Source organism: Callithrix jacchus, chromosome 2 (genome assembly GCF_049354715.1).
Source record: "Callithrix jacchus isolate 240 chromosome 2, calJac240_pri, whole genome shotgun sequence".
In the NCBI taxonomy this organism is placed as follows: Eukaryota; Metazoa; Chordata; class Mammalia; order Primates; family Cebidae; genus Callithrix; species Callithrix jacchus.
The window spans coordinates 23,858,885-23,876,384 of record NC_133503.1 but is presented as its reverse complement, the minus strand read 5'-3'; the positions used below and the strand labels follow the sequence as shown (position 1 = coordinate 23,876,384).

General features: G+C 38.7%; 1 protein-coding gene across 5 annotated transcripts in view; it reads left to right on the top strand.

Moving 5' to 3' along the window:
- The window catches only part of LOC108589501 (uncharacterized), a 358,276-nt gene that overhangs the window by 242,579 nt on the left and 98,197 nt on the right, over positions 1-17,500 (top strand). For all 5 annotated transcript variants that reach the window (XR_013532479.1, XR_013532478.1, XR_013532477.1 and 2 more), the window contains one exon: positions 5,992-6,066. The gene's annotated coding sequence lies outside the window, so the exon portion shown is untranslated. The remainder of the gene's footprint in view (positions 1-5,991; positions 6,067-17,500) is intronic.

Genomic DNA, 17,500 nt, shown 5'->3' with positions numbered 1-17,500 from the left:
TCAATGCCTACCCGCCTTGTGAGTACTGAAGGAGAAAAATGACATGAAACATCTATTTCATTGTCCTGCACTCCATATGTATTAGATATACTCTTTGAATTAATACGTTTGAGATCGTTTCTTCCAGAATATTTTAGTGTGGTTTTAGGATGCAGCCTATTGATCATAACTGCCATGTATCTATTTATTCTTTTATTGATCATAACTGCCATGTATCTATTTATTCTTTACCACAGGGGTGGTTATAGCTGTGGCTGAAGGAAACCAAAGTGAATCCAACAAATAACAAACAAAACATCTTCTATCAGAAAGGCATAAGGATAAAGTCAGAGAAACATTTTTCTTCTCTTTAACTCTGCAAAATCAGTAAAAATAAAAATCAGGAAGCTGGGTGCAGTGGCTCATGCCTGTAATCCCAGCCCTTTGGGAGGCTGAGGTGGGTGGATCACCTGAGGTCAGGAGTTGGAGACCAGTCTGGCCAACATGGCAAAACCCCATCTCTATTTAAAACTACAAAAATTAGCGGACATGGTGGTATGTGCCTATAATCCTAGCTACCTGGAGGCTGAGGCACGAGAACCACTTGAACCCAGGAGGTGGAGGTTGCAGTGAGCTGAGATTGCGCCACGGCACTCCAGCCTGGGTGACAGAGTGAGATTCCCTCTCTAACTAACTAAATAAAGAAAGAAAAATAAAAATCAGGGTAACATGTCCTTCCCCCATTTTCTTTTCATCTGAAAGCAAATGAAGAAGTAAGAACCACTTTGTTGCAGGTGATCATGCTTACTTTTCTGGCCTGTTTTCTCAAAGTGTCCTTAAAAGTAGCAATCATCTCCATTCAAAGCAATTCCCTCCCTTTAGCTAGATCAGCTCCCCAAATGTTTGACATCTTCTAATAGCTGATTCTGTTGCCTCAATAAGCATGGTGTGTGTGGATTTGCTGTTTTATAGCCTTATCCACTGTGAAAACTGCAGCATTTATAAAAACCACCACCACCAAATTCCTACCATGGCAATTTTTCAGGATGGATGATTAATGATTATATTCATATATCTGTGTAGCTTTTTTGTTTTTTACTTTCAAAATCTTTTTCTAGTCGTATCACATCAACTCTCACAACATTGGAGGCAGGTAAAGCAGATGTCATTGCTCCCTTTTTAAAGGTGAGAAAACTAAGAAATCTGAGATAAATTGAGGTCACACTGTTGGTTGGGTGACCAAACTGGAGTCAGGAACACCGGATTCCTGACTACATAGTCTGTACACTTCATGACTCCAACCAAAATGGGCTTAAGGAAAAGAGAAGTTTGTTGGCTCTTAGAGCCAGGAAATCCAATGAACAGATACAGTTTTAAGCTTAAATGATTCTAGGAATTCCAATGATACCATTAAGAGACGGTGTCATTGAGTCAGTCCCTCTGACTCAGTGGAGTCTCCGTGTGTGTGTGTGTGTGTGTGTATGTGTGTGTGTGTGTGTGTTTATGTGTCAGTGAGTGTTGTGCCCCTGTATTTCTATGTGTCTATTTCTGTGTAATCTGTATGCATATGTGCCTAGGGTTTCTCCTCTTTCTCTGCTGGTGTTTCTGTCTTTCTTTTGTCTCTTTTCTGCCTTTTTCTGTCTATCACTCTCTCTCTGCCCACCTCTCTAGCTCTCCTTCTCCAGCTATTTTTCTTCTTCTGGTTCTCCTATCGCTCAGTTATCAACTCTTTCATTCTTTTAAAATTGTATTCTTAGGAAAGTTTGTTCCATTTGGTGGCAAGATGGCCTCTTGACATTTCAAGCTTTTATGCTTCAGTAGAGGGTATAATGCAGCTCTCCCACTCTCAAAAGTCAAACCAAACATCCAAAATAGTCTCTAGTTGACCTCACATGTGCTCTTTCCTGGACTGTGGTAGCACCCTGATTGGCCACTCTCAGTCCTGACCCCTGTCAGGGGGCTTTATGATTCAGCCCCATCAGAATCACATTGTGTGCAGAATAAATGTTCCCTCAAGGAAAAACAGGAGATGCTTACCAGAAATGGGAGAAGGGCTTTCCAGTAGGTAAAAACAACACATATCCACATGGCCTTCATTTGACTGCACCATAGATTGCCTCTTATAAAGGGTATTTTTAGGAAATCTTGCTCTTTTAAAGCTAGGTCAAAAGAAAAGAATTCCATATGTTACCTGAAATAATGCCATGTAATCATCGCTGAGGGTAAAAGCCATGTAAACAGGCTAAGCTCACATTTATTAAAGGTAAACCCCACCCATAGAAGACCTTTACAAGAAAATCTGGCTACTTATGCAAAAAGAGTATGGTAGAAGGAAGGAATGTGTAGGCAAGTTACATCATCCCTGAGCCTCAGTTTCCCTGTTTGTCAAATGTAGAAATATAAATTATAGGGAGTTTTACAGCCCACAGAATCTACTCAGGCTTGTTCAAACAGAAAATGATTTATGATAAGCATACATAATTTCTGGGAAACATATGGGGCTGCCATTTAGCCAGAAACAAGTACATTTAGGAGACACGTCCAGCCATGCCATTGGCTATTCTGTAAAAACTCTATGGAAGATGTCATCTACTGCTCAGATCAAAAATGATGGAAGTAGGGAATAGAAATTTTATGGAAGCTGCCTCAGAAGATGCAAACACCTCCATCACTGTGCTTGCCGGGACATCCAGTCTCAACGTACATAGCAACCGCCTCTTGTTACTAGTTTTCCACACACAAATATAGAACCCACAACACACACCTGCTCCTAGATACTAGAGAAAGGTCTGAAATTGTACCTTATATATAGTATAGATTCTGAGCACTTGCAGAACAGTGGAGTATTAAAAAGCACAGGCTTTGGATCCAAACTGGACTCAAAGGTGTGTGATTTTACTTTAAACTCTTTCAACCCTTCATTTTGACCCCCTGTTAGAAAGGAATCTCTGTAAATAGAGATCAGGAATGCATAGCATCCGGTACATAGCATACGCTCCATGCAAAGCAGCTATTAACATTTCTCTGTGAAACTCAAAAATATGTGAAAGTATATAATAGAAATGCTTCTTCCTTCTTTCCTATGAGCATCTCCTTGGCCCACTTTCTATACACAACTGCACTGAATTTATTTCTCTGCAAATGTTTGTTGCCACAGCTTTCCAAGGTGAAATGTTAATAATTGGTAACCTTCATTTCCAGTTTCGAATACACCTCTCTGAGACCTTCCATTGCAGCCCGCAGAGCAGCACAGCCACCTCCTACCACACACAAACACACACACACTAGGCTCTGCCCCTGACCCTGGAACAGGAGTCATGAGGCACTCCAGGACAGATTGCTTGAATCTCTACTTCCTGGACACCAGGCCTGTCTCCATGGCACCATTCAGCTGAAAATAGACAAGAGGTTTATTTCAAGATCCAGGGAGGGGAAACAGATAGATGGGAAGATGATTAAAAGGAGAAACTGACAAGTCTTTCTGCAAATTTGAGAACTAACCCCATTCCTCTAAGAGCTTTGAGGCCAGCCAGCCTTGTCACTATCTCTTATTCCTCCTGGCCCAGAGCAGTCAATTGTGAAATCTTGTAACTTGAGCCAGGATTTTAATTTCACTTTTGCTATTTCTGTCTCTTGTTCTTTGTATCCTTCAAGACTCTAAGGCTGTAGAAGAAGAGTCTAAGATTTGTTTTTTGTTCCTCATTTATTCCCTCATTTCCTAGATTAAAAAAAAATGTGGCTTTGAAGTAGTTTTTTTATTTCTCAACTACTTAATAGCTATGTGGTATTAGGCAACTTCCCTTAGTTTTAGTTTTTGGGGAGAGATGTTAGTTTTAAAGCATCCAGAATAACTGGCATAATAAGAGATAGCTATCACCATGAACAGTGCCTGAAAATGTAGGCCCTAAACTCAAACCTTCCAGGTTTTTGTGTGGTTTCCAACGCATATTGGCAGATTTATGTAACTACATTGTGAGTAATTTTCACATCTTCAAAGTCAAATCCAATAATCTTCCAAAATATATAGCATTGCTATGAGAGTTGAATGGGACAAGACATGAAAAGGACTTAGCCAAAATGCCTGTCCCAGAGTAAACTTCAGCAGAATCTCCCACTGCCTCCTTCTCTTCAGAGGCTAAATGCAGACCAGCTGAAAGAAAACATGCCATCTGAATCCTCTCAGTATTTCAGAAGCATTCTTTGGCTTTCTTTCTAATTCAATCAACTAAACTATTTCTTTATGACCTACTATTCTTTTATCACCATATCCGTCCTTCATCCCTAGATTATCACTTGCACCTCGTGTTTGATACTGTTACAAAATGAACAGCGAGGGTACCTTCTGATAAATTAGTTATGCAGCATCAGGGCTTTTAAATACAGTGAATGAGTACAGACTTTACCACAGATCCTGCCTTTTCGCCAACAGATGCCAGTGGCCAAAGAGCAGGGACGGTCTGTTCAGGCTACATGGCTCGTGGCTCTGTTAAAATATAAGGAAAAGAACAATACAAATGTAGGAGCAATCTTTAACTTCCCACACTACACAGCTGGAGTGTTCTGTAGGGTGTCCTTTTCTAAACATCACTCTGGCAGCTGAAAGCCACAAGAGGCTCCAGCCAACAGTCACCTTCCCTTTCTCAGAACTCTTTGTTGTTGGTGGTGGTTTTTGAGATGGAGTTTCACTCTTGTCACCCAGGCTGGAGTGCAATGGTACAATCTCAGCTCACCACAAGCTCCACCTCCTGGGTTCAAGCAATTTTCCTGCCTCAGCCTCTGGAGTAGCTGGGATTACAGGCATGTGCCGCCAACATGCCCAGCTAATTTTGTACTTTTTAATAGAGACAGGGTTTCTCCATGTTGGTCAGGCTGGTCTCAAACTCCCAACCTCAGGTGATCCCCTGCCTCGGCCTCCCAAAGTGCTGGGATTACAGACGTGAACAACTGCACCGGGCCTTTCAGAACTTTCATTATGCTTCTTGTCTAACTTGGAATTGCTTATATTTTGTTTATATTCTAGCTGTGTATCATTCTGTTACATTTGCTCAGCCTCTCTGGTAATCACTCTTCTTGTTTATGTAGGATTTTCCATTTACAAATCACTCTTACATACATAAATATACTCCTGAAAGTGGATCTCAAACGTCACTTCTCTTTCTTCCCACTTCTGTGCCTGCATGGTACAGAAAACTAAGCAGGACTTCTCCAAGATAAGAATACTGAAAGCATTCTAAAAGCATGTTAAATAAAACATACATTAAGTGCCTGCTTTGAGCGCTCACAAGTGAAGGGCTCACAAGCTGGCAAGGAAGACATATGCAGAACACACCCCTCTGACATGAGAAGTCACACCTGTGTTTGGCCCTGAGAGGAAGAAGCCACTCTATTAATGGCTCAGACAAGGTTCAGAAACCTGTGAATTTATCCTTTTATTAGAATGAGCTATATTTTCTGTCTTTTTTCCTTCACAAGCATCCATCTCTTTCAGTTAGTGATCACTCATCTCTTTGGAGGACTTCTCAAAAGTTGAGGAAGGGGGCCTTGCCCTGCTCTTCCCCAGCCTTCCAAGTAGCTGGGACTAAAGGTGCATGCTGCCACACCTGGCTAATTTTTTGTATTTTAGTACAGACAGGGTTTCACCATGTTCCCCAGGCTGGTCTCAAACTACTGAGTTCAGGCAATCCACCCACCTCGGCCTCCCAAAGTGCTAGGATTACAGGCGTGAGCCACTGCACCAGGCCAGTACATTTCTTTAACTGGAAGTTCTGTACTCCTTTGCAATACTTTCAACTATTGATGTTTGGTTTTGTTTTTTCTTTCCCATTCACTGGTATTTGAGTAAGTCTTCTTAGTGTAGTATTTTCCTTGCTGATGCTTTTATTACTTAATTCAAAAGCCGATAGGGTGTTATGGGCTCTGTGGTTTGACTGGAACAGAATTTTTTCATCGATACTCCTGGTTGCTGAGAAGAAAAGGCAAGCTTAAGATCTTTTGTTTTGTTTTTATTCTCAGTCTTTGAAGATATACCAACTCTTCTTGGTCACAGATTCTTAGAAGAACCAGACAGAAGTGGATAGGATTTCCCAGGTAACAGAATTTTGATGGCATCCAAATATTACAACATTATTGGCCTGATATCCCAAATCCAGAAGGACCATGACCCATCAGCAAATCACAAAATCACTGAATCAACGCAGCAGTGGGAGGAAAGTGAAACACGCACTGGGGTTTCTTACACTTTGAATGCTGGGTATAGAAAATGAAGCTGAATCTAATGGGTAACTGCACCTGCAATCAGAAACAAAAATCCTGTAGGAGAATGTTAAGACAGCATCAAACTTCTAATTTGGGATTGAGCCAAATTATAGTTCCAATTTTGTTCTTGCCTTCTGATCTACTAAGTGGCAGGTGTGCAAACAGATTCTAGAGAGCTATTTTCTTTTGCCCTTGTGCACACAAGGAAGGGAAACATATTTAATAGAAAATAATACAAAATCTGGAAGCAACTTTTGAGATCACTGTTACTGCCTACACATATTTTTAGTAATGAAATCAGAGCCCAGATAGTGTAATTGATATGCCAAGTGTGACCCAGCTCTCAGTGGTGGAGCTAACATTTGAACTCAGGACCTTTAACGTTTTGTTCACCAGTCCTTAAAATATATATACATGTAAATGTACATATATGTATATACCCATATATATACACATACATATATTTCAGCTAGTTAACTGTAGAACCAAGATTAGAAGCTAGTTCTCTTGAATCCTAATTACATTACCTTTAAACAAATTTCACCATACAATTAATAATAAATGCAATTGAGATGAAAACACACAGGCTCTTGGGCAGAGAACTCAGCATAAATAAGTATGTATGCATATATATGTTGTTTCATTATCCCGAGTCAGTGACTTATAACAACCAACCTGGTTAAATTTTGAATATTTGAAAATTCAAATATATATATATATTTGGATATTTAATATATACATCAAATACATGTGTGTGCATATATATATATATATATATATATGTTTGTATTTGAGACAGAGTCTAACTCTGTTGCCCAGGCTGGAGTGCAGTGGCATGATCTCAGCTCACTATGATCTCTGCCTCCCGGGTTCAAGCAATTCTTCTGAGTCAGCCTCCCAATTAGTTGGGATTACAGGTGCCCACCACCATGCCCGGCTGATTATTTTGTACTTTTAGTAGTGACAGGGTTTCTCTATGTTGGCCAAGCTGGTCTTGAACTCCTGACTTCAGGGGATCCGCTAGCCCTGGCCTCCCAAAGTGCTGAGATTTACAGGTGTGGGCCACCACGCCCGGCCAGTCTTTGAAGTCTAAACACTTCATTCTTTGAAGGAATATTCATCCTTGGTCATCATTATTAGAGGAATCTTAACTATTTTCATTTTTTAAAAAAACTGCCACTTTGGTATTATTGGTTCCTCAGTATGACAGGTATTTTAAATATTGTTCATCACCCAGCATGTATTCTAATAACACACTTTGAGTCAAGGTTACAGAGTCACTAATTGCAATTAAAGTATGTGGTATTTGGCCGTGCTAATGTCAGAGAAGCAAGCAAACAGTACATTGAATTTACACAGCTGAAGTCAATCAGGGATGTCATACCTCAACAGGGGACTGGGTTCTCAAGTCAGCTTCTAAAGCAAACACAACACATAGATGAAAATCACCTCTGAACTCCCCTCAGAAGGGACTACATTGGATATCATAATACTAACTCTCAGAATCCAACACAGACTACATTTGCTCCAGTTTTGGAACAGATTGCTCTCTCTTCAGTTGAGCACCAGATGAAGTGGTGAGTTGGCTTGCATTCAGGGGCAATGTTGTATGAAAAATATGTATCTTTAAACACTAAACACTCAGCACAGTGAGATGCTCACTCCATGGGAAACACAAGAGAACTTACTACCAACGGAGGAACGGCAGATAGAGGCTTCCATGTTGGGCTGCCTCAGGCCATATGTTTGAGTTAAGGGACTGGTGAGATTGCCTGCATTATTTAAACTCTTCGCATTCTCTTTCCTTCTCCCGAACTCTGCTGAGCTCCTAAAGTTTGCCAAAAATAAACGTATATTGGGACCTGACTGAACTTATCTGTGAAATTTAGCCAGGTTGGTTGTTTTGAAATGACATATATATATACATATACTTATTTATGCTGACTTTTCTGCCCAAGAGCCTCTGTGCTTTCATCTCAACTACATTTATTATTAATTGTATGGTGAAAATTGTATAAAGGTAATAATATAATTAGGATTCAAAAGAACTAGGTTCTAATCTTGGTTCTACAATTAACTAGCTGAAAGACTTCTAAGCTTTAACAAAATACGTCTAAGCTTTAAATCTCAGATTCCTCATCTTCAAAGAGAGGGCTCAGACAAGATTCTAAATTTACATTAAGAGTTTATAGTGCCAGGTAGTGCAAGCATTGGGACTTCAATCCAAAAGAGAATTCAGACTACAGGTTGGTAACATGGTGCATCTCCCTCTATTTCTCCCTATTTCTTCCCCTTCTCTCTCAGAGTTGCTAATTTCACTTCTCAGAGTTGCTAATTGTGCATTTATAAAATGAAAGTGATAATATTTACTTGCAGAACTGTGGTGATAAATGACACACTGCAAGCAAAGTATTCCTCACCACAGTTCTGCACACATAATAGATACACACATAATAAGTATCTGAGAGTGCTGCACACATAATAGATACAGCAGAAAAGATAACAGTGCATAATTATGAACGTAATTCCAGAGAAGAGAACTCAGACTGACGTAGCACCTTCCATGTGTCAAGAGTTCTGTTACTAGGTTGGAACAAGAGAGCATCAAATTGATCTCAAAGTGTATAATGTCTCAAACAAAACAGACGTTAATTTATCACTTATCTAACAATGCAGGTGGATATTCCTGGTTAGCAGATAGCTTCCATACATGTGGGGATTCTGAGACTCAGGATCCTTCCATCTTGTGATTTGGACACCCTCATCATCACATATATTCCACTGACAAAGGATGAAGAAGGCACTTCTGGAAACATTGGTCTAAAAGTGATGTATAAATCACTTTGTTCTCAGCCCAATATTGAGAACTACTCACTCATATGGCCATAGCTTATTATAAGGGAGAGCTAGGAAATTCAGTTAAAGCTGAACAGTCCTTTCTCAAAAATGACTGTATATCAAGAAAGGACAAAATGTTGGTAGGCAGCTAACTGTCCCTGCTGTAGTGGCTTCAACCATATTATGCCATTTAAATCTATGACATAGGTATTATAAAACCCCATCTTATTGATAAGGAAGTTGTAAGTCAGTTTTTAAGTAATCTCCAGGTCACACACGTCCACATGTCCACTCCAGTGCTGACTCCAGCATTCCCAATCCTGCCTCATTGTAGTCTTGTGGAACAGAATTCACAGACTCCTCAGTGCTATGTAGATTATACTCACATAGCTTTGGCCCAAAGGGTATAATCTACATGTAAAATATGTAGTTTTAGGCTTTCTTAAAAATCAGAACATCTGGCAACCCTAAGTCCCCATTCCAGCAGGGACAAAGTTGCCTGAAGATGAGAACTTGCTCCCAGCTTTCAATGCTGTCAATGTGGCACATGCCTTCTGATCCACTCATCACTGTCCTCTCCCTCCCCAATGTATCCCTGCTTAGCTCCACCTATTATCATTATCTACCCAGAATCTCCGGGCATGTGAGTCTATTACCTCTACTGTAAGGTAACTTTTTATGTTTTTTTGAGATGGAGTCTCTCTGGAATGCCCAGACTGGAATGCAATGGTGCAATCTCAGCTCACTGCAACCTCCGCTTCCTGGGTTCAAGTGATTTTCTGCCTCAGCCTCTCGAGTAGCTGGGACTACAGGCGCATGCCAGCATATCCAGCTAATTTTTTATTTTTAGTAGAGATGGGGTTTGACCAAATTAGCCAGGCTGGTATCGAACTCCTGACCTCAAGTGATCTGCCCGTCTCGGCCTGCAGAAGTGCTGGGATTACAGGTGTGAACCGCCACACCCAACCCAAGGTATCATTATTATTTTAGTTTTTCAAAGGAAGCATCAATGCTTCACTCTAAAATCTTGTAACATTGGTGAGGAGATAAAGACATTAAATATGTATTTCTTTCTGAAACTTTCAAAAAGAGATTAATGTGACTCTTCATATTTTGTGCATCTCACTTCTATCTTTCACCTCAGATGGTTATTTCTTCTTGGTTTGCAAACACATCTAAATACATTTTCCTGAAACATGGTCCCTGTGGATACAGAATGAGCTCTCCTATTCTGCAAGATTGGTTTTGTGTCTTTTGTCCTAGTTCCCTCCCTCCCTGTACTGATCTATACTTTTCATTCCACTCACAACAATAGCTTGGCTTCTATCAGTTCCATCCATCTAATCAATGTATCAGCTATTGGTCAACAGAGCCCAATGAGTTTAACTCCATGTTCTCAAGATTAGAGTTCAGTAAAGAGGTTGAAAAGCAGAGGACAAAGGACGAAGAGGGAAGATGGACATTGATTGTAGAGCTGCATGAGCTGCTAATCTACTGCCTCTGAGCCTGAAAATCATCTCTAGCTTTGCATCCTGAGGCACTACACCTCAGAGAATGGAGCACATCCAGACAGGCCAATCTCATCACATTTAATTTCATGTAATTTTAATTCAAAGTCTTAACTCCCTGATCTATCAACTAGGCTCCGATTTGACACTATAGTGACTTGTAACATGAAAGGCATTCATAGAATTCTCAATTTCTAAAATTTGTCATTTGATTTTCCCAAGACCTGTGTCTTTTTAAAAGTTGCTTCACTGTATGTACTTTCTATCAGGTGGACTATCTATTCAAATCTTTTCATGCTCTATCCCAGAATTGAGTTTTTAATCTTAAAACAATTGTCTTAACATTGCCAGAAATAACATTTACTGTAATTGCATTTTAGCTGTTTTTTATTTACAGTGTTCCCCATTTATTCATGAGGGACATGCTCTGTGTTAGGTTCTCAGGGTTCTTTTGGAGGGACAGAACTAATAGGAGATAGATAGATAGATAGATAGATAGATAGATAGATAGATAGATTACAGATAGATAGATAGATAGATAAATTACAGATAGATAGATAGATAGGATTTTATTAGGAGGACTTTTACATTACAATCTTTAATCCATTTTGCTCAAGGTGAAAAACAGAACCAATAGTGTCTCTGCAAGCCGAGGCACAAGGAGAGCCAGTCCAAGTATCAAAACTGAAGAACTCGGAGTTTGATGTTTGAGGGCAGGAAGCATCTAGCACGGAGAAAGATGTGGGCTGGGAAGCTAGACCCACCTCAATGCTTCATATTTTCTCTGGCAGCTGATCAGATGATGTCTACCCAATTAAGGGTGGGTCTGCCTTCCCCAGCCCACTGACTCAAATGTTAATCCCCTTTGGCAACACCCTCACAGACTCACCCAGGATCAATATGGCAGCCTTCAATCCAATCAAGTTGACACTATTAACCATCACATGCTCCAAGAGCCCCAGTGGATGCTGAAACTACAGATAGTACCAAATCCTATGTATACTATGTTTTCTCTCCATACACACACACACACACACACACACACACACACACACACACACACACCCCTATAATAAAGTTTGATTTTTTATTTTTAAGTTAGGCATGGTAAGGGATTAAAAACAATAATAATAAAATAGAACCAGTATACTATAATGAAAGTTATGTGAATGTGGTCTCTCGCTCTCTCAAAATGTCTTATACTGAACTCTGGTTAACTGAGACTGCAGAAAGTAGAACCACAGATAAAGGGGAATTGATGTATTTTATTAAATTTTTAAAAATCTACCCACTTTAAAAACTTTTAAATGTGTAATACTATATTGTTAACTATAGGCACAATGTTGTATAGCTGATCCCTAAAACTTACTCATCTTGCTTAACTGAAATTGTATACCCATTTAACAGAAACTACCCATTTTCCTCCACCCTCAATTCTTGACAACTACCACCTTACTCCCTGATTCTGAGTTTGGCTATTTTAGATACCTCATAAAAGTAGCATCATGCAGTACTTGTTCTTTTATTACTGAATACTTTTCGTTAGCATAATATCCTCAAGGTTTATCCATGTTGTCTCACAGCAGGATCTTCTTATTTAAGGATGAATAAAATTTCTGTGTGTGTGTGTGTGTGTGTGTGTGTGTATATATTTAGTGAAATAAAATATTCACTATCTATATATGTCACTACAAATATCACTATATATACATATATATACATATATAGTGATATTTATGTATTATAAATATATTATATTTATTATATCATAATATATAACACATATTATACATAGATATATATATATAGAGAGAGAGAGAGAGAGAGTGAGAGTATATATTCATCTGTCAGTGGACATTTAGCTTGTTTCCATGTATTAGCTATTGTGAATAATACTACAATTAACATGGTAGTACCTATGTATCTCTTTGAGGTCCTGATTTTTTCATTCTTTTGGGGATATACCCAGAAGTGAGATAGCTGGATCATATGCTAATTCTTTATTTAGTTACTTTGAGGCACCTCATACAGTTTTTGTATAGTAGCTGCAACAATTTACATTCCTACAACAGTGTACAATTACTCTATTTTCTACACACTTTTGCTGAGACTGTCTTTTCTTTTTTTATTAAAATAACCATTCAAACAGGTTTGAGAGGATATCTCATTGTGGTTTTGATTAGCAATTCCTGGGTGATAAATGTGACACTGAGCATCTTTTCATGTATCTGTAGCCATTTGTATGTTGTTTTTGATGAAATGTCTATTTAAGTCCTTTGCTTGCTTTTTAATTAAAAACTAATTAGTTTTTGTTTTGTTTCGTTTTCTTGCTGTTGAGTTGTGAGAGTTACTTCTGTGTTTTGGATATTAATTCTTTATTTTTCAAATATTTTCTCCCATTCTGTAGGTTGCTTTTTTACTCTGTTAATTGCTTCCTTTGCTATGTAGAATCTTTTAGTTTGATAGCCTCACTTGTCTAATTTCGTTTTGTTGCTTATGCTTCTTGTATCATTCATGAAATCATTGGCATGCGCAATGTCATGAAGCTTTCTCCACGTCTTCTTTTAAAAGTTTTAAAGTTTCAGATTTTACATTATAATCTTTAATCCATTTTACTCAAGGCTAAAAACTGAAAGTATTTATTCTAAGATTCAAAAAAGGCAAGGATGCCCACTCTCATCACTTCTATTCAACATAGTACTGGAAGCCCTAGCCAGAGCAACTAGGCAAGAAACAGAAAGAAAGTCATCTAAATCAGAAAAGAACGACTAAAACTATTTGTTGATTATATGATTCTGTATGTAAAAAAAATTCTAAAGACTAGACACACACACACACACACACATATGTTAGAACTAATAAAATATTCCAAAAAAGTTTCAGGAAGCAAAATCAACATAAAAATCAGTTGCATTTCTAAATACTAACAAAAAATGTGAAAAGGAAATTAAGAAGACATTGCTTTTACATTTTACAGTAGTATATTAAAAATAGGAATAAACGTAACCAAGGAAGTGATTTATTCATTGAGAACTACAAATCATTGATGAAAGAAATGAGACAAAAATAAATGATAAAACACCTCATATTTATGGATTAGAAGACTTCTTATTGTTAAAATGTGCATACTACCCAAAGCAATCCATACATTCAATGTAATTCTTTTCAAAATCTCAATCCCATTTTTTACAGAAATAGGGAAAACTATTCTAAAATTCATATGACTAACTTAATCCTTTTTCAACTCCCTGAAGTAACACTTCTAAGAGAGAAACCAACAAAACTGTTTCATCATTTCATAGAATATATCCTGAAATGGATCTCAGAATGCTAGTTTTAACAAGAGGAGAGTTGCTCAGAATCCTAAAAAAAGGATTTTATGCTCATGAAAGTTTGGTAAATCTGTCTGCAGTATTGTTTTTAGCATATATTCATGACACACATTTAACCAATTAAAAGCTCTAAACTTGCCTCAGTTAACAAAACAGAAACCATTTGAATGTAACTGCATTTTCCATGTTTATTGTACTATAGAATCCCACTCATTCCCTGAAACACCTAGCCATGCCTGCTGGAATTAGTAACCCATAATAAACATTTCGAGAAATGTTTTTCTACCACAGAGATGTGTTTTAGTAGATAGAAATGCTTATTTGTCTCTCTCTCTCTCTCTCTTTTTTTTTTTTTTGCATTTTTCCTCAATCCTACTACATGTGCTAGAGCGAATTATTGATTACAATTTTTCATCTCTTCCAGTATCCACAATCTGTGCTATGTAACTTTTCAGTGCCTCTCAAAAGTGATGACTTTGACCATGGGACTTGTTTTGCCCAATGGTATATTATTATCAGACAAAATGTGGCAACAGCTTTAAATGGGTGTGCATAATTGAGCTTGTTCTCTTACACTTATGACATAGTCATGAGAAAAACATGCCCCTGCTAACCACCTGTTTCAGAGAAGACACATGTGAGAGACACATGGAGAAAAGAAGCCCCAGCCAACTCAGAACTGCAGCCTGAAGCAGGGCTTCCCCAGGTGACCAGCAGCGCATGATCAAGAAATTAATACTTATTTTGTCTGCCTCTGAAATTTTGAGGTTGTTTGGCCAGCAGCTATAGTTTACTAACATAACATGCTAGATTCTGTTTCAGAAAACATCAGTCATCAGGATACAAATTGAAAAAAAAAGTGCTCTTTAACTTCAATAACTTCATAGTAAGAGAGAGGAGAAAGAACAAGTTACAATTCAAGACAAAATAAAATAAGGGTGCCTGATGCTATCCAGATGTTTTTAACCAACAAGGTAAAATTATGGCTGGTTTTTAAAGGATTATACTAGAAGTAGAATCAAGAAGAAAGACATCTCGGGCTAGTGGAACAGCATGCATGAAATGTATAAACATTTCCCCCTTGAGGGAGTGATGATTTTCTTTTTGCAACTGAGAAAACTAGATACCTGCTCGAGATCATATAACTAGTATACGGTGGACCTGAGTTCTAGTACCTAGGTCTCATGACTACAGTTCTAGACCCCCTTTTCTGTGTATTTACAAAGCCTGGTATAGAATGAAAAGCTAGCTTGCTGCTGTGCCTGAAAATATACAAAAGTGTATAGGAGAAAACAAATGAAGTAAATTATTTATATCAGGCTGGTAATAACCATTATCATCATCATCATCTTAACACAAAAACAGAGACTGCAGTAGCCATAATAGTTGATATTTATTGCATGCTTAGCGTGAGCTAGACTGCTCTGTCACTGCTCAGGTTGGAGTGCAATGGGGCAATCTCAGCTCATTGCAACTTCTGCCTCCCGGGCTCAAGCAATTCACCTGCCTCAGCCTCCCAAGTAGCTGAGACTACAGGCACTCACCACCATGCCAAACTAATTTTTGTATTTTCAGTAGAGACAGTGTTTCACCATGTTGACCAGGATGGTCTCAATCTCTTGACCTCGTGATCCGCCCACCTCATCCTCCCAAAGTGCTGGGATTACAGGCATAAACCACCGTGCAAGTGCTTTTTACATGTTATCTTATTTGTTCTTCAAAATGATAACCCTATGAGGATAGTACTATTAGTAGCTCCACTAAACAAGGTGAAATAAGTAAGGAACAGATAAGTTGTGCCCCTTTTCCATGCTCACACCGTAACTGGGGAAGTTACAACTATGCCTGTCTGTTCCAGGAGCCTAGGCTCTAATGACTGTTTTCAATTTCAGCAAAAAATTAGAATCTTCTCTGAGGGCTTCAAAAAAACACTCATGTCGAGGTTCTGCCTATACCAAGAAAACTAGAAGCTCCGTTAGTGGGGTCACAAACATCAAACCATCTTAAAAGCTCACCTGGTAATTCCTTGGCACAGCAAGTGTTGAGAGCAATGGTTAAACTAAGGCTGGACAGAGTCACAGGCAGACAGATGGGCTGGAGTCAAAGTGTTCACAAAGAGCAAGGAAGCAAAACAAAAAACCTGTTAGACAGAAGCCAAGCAGGGTAAAACTGGCCTATGAGTTTGTTCACAAATTTGTAAATCAATTGGGGAAAACTTAGAATTAATTTCCTGATAAAAGCTGTGTTCTCAATGGAGAAAGATTTCCAGAATAGCCCACTGGAGCATAACTGACCCATATTATGGGCAATTGAATGTAGTAATAATACTAGGTAGTATTTGGACTCTTCAGAGTAAAGGAAGAAAGACGAGATGACAGATTCTGTCATTTTCCCTGGTCTGAGTCTAAATAAGATTGTAAAATGGTTCAGGTTAGAGAGAACCATCATCTCACTTCACTTTCTGAATTGTCTTGTATTCCTTTCCCTACATGTGTAAGACCTACACATTTTCCTTAGCTCCCCAGTGCAGTGGACACACTGAGGTCCTCTAGGCAACTGGGTCAGTGATATGTCTGCCCCTAAATTGCATAATTCCCCTGGGCAATACTTGCTCATGTAAAACTCCTCAGTAAGACTGGATATAGTCTGAGAAGCCTCAGCATTAGGCAGCCCCAATCAGCACTGGCACATGGGTGGACAAATCAGCTTGCCACCACAGCCTGAGACCCAAATAAGGTGGCTTTGAGCTAGTGAAACAACTTCAGTACCAGAAGAGGTTAAGTAATGGCAAGAAAGTGCAGCTGCTGGGTGCAAATGATTCCCTTGGCTCCTCCATTTGATTAATTGTTCCTTGCATCTTTGTCACATACAAAGGAGTTTTGTTTTGTTTTGTTAGTTAGTTTCATTTGCCAAACTAGACCTCACATTTGCATGGTCCTGGTCCACTCCGTTTTTGTGAAGACCTCACTGGCTATAGGTCCACCAGCACATGATAGAAGATTAAGTCTCTCACATGTGTTCTTTGCTTCATGGAAGTCCATATCCAAGGGCAGCATCACTTTGATCCCCGTCAAAACTCCGTGAGTGATGCAGGGTAACCAGATGATGATGAAGTAGAAGCTCAAAATGTAAAAAGTGGTTTTAGAATATTAAATAGAAGGGAATTGTCTTAGCTCATGACATAGTTTATCTTAGTATTAGAATCATATATTCAGCCAACAAACATTTTCTAAACACCTACCTCATGCTGGATATCAGGCTCTATCTGGTAGAAATTGATAAATAAAACAAATTTAATATCTTAAAGGAGTTGATAATCTAGAACAGAGTTAAAGAAAAAAAAAAAAACTGTGGACCATGGGCCAAATTTGACCCAATATCTATTTTGCTAAATCAAGTTCTGCCGTGATCATTTGTTTACATACTGTCTATGGCTACTTTTGTGTTAAAACAGTAAAGTTGCATAATTGTGACAAAAACTATATCGCTCACAAAGCCAAAAATGTTTACTGAGTCTTTACAGAACGTTTTCTGATCCCTGATGTGGTAGAAGGAAGATTAAGTGAAATCAAGTGTGGCAGGTGGGCA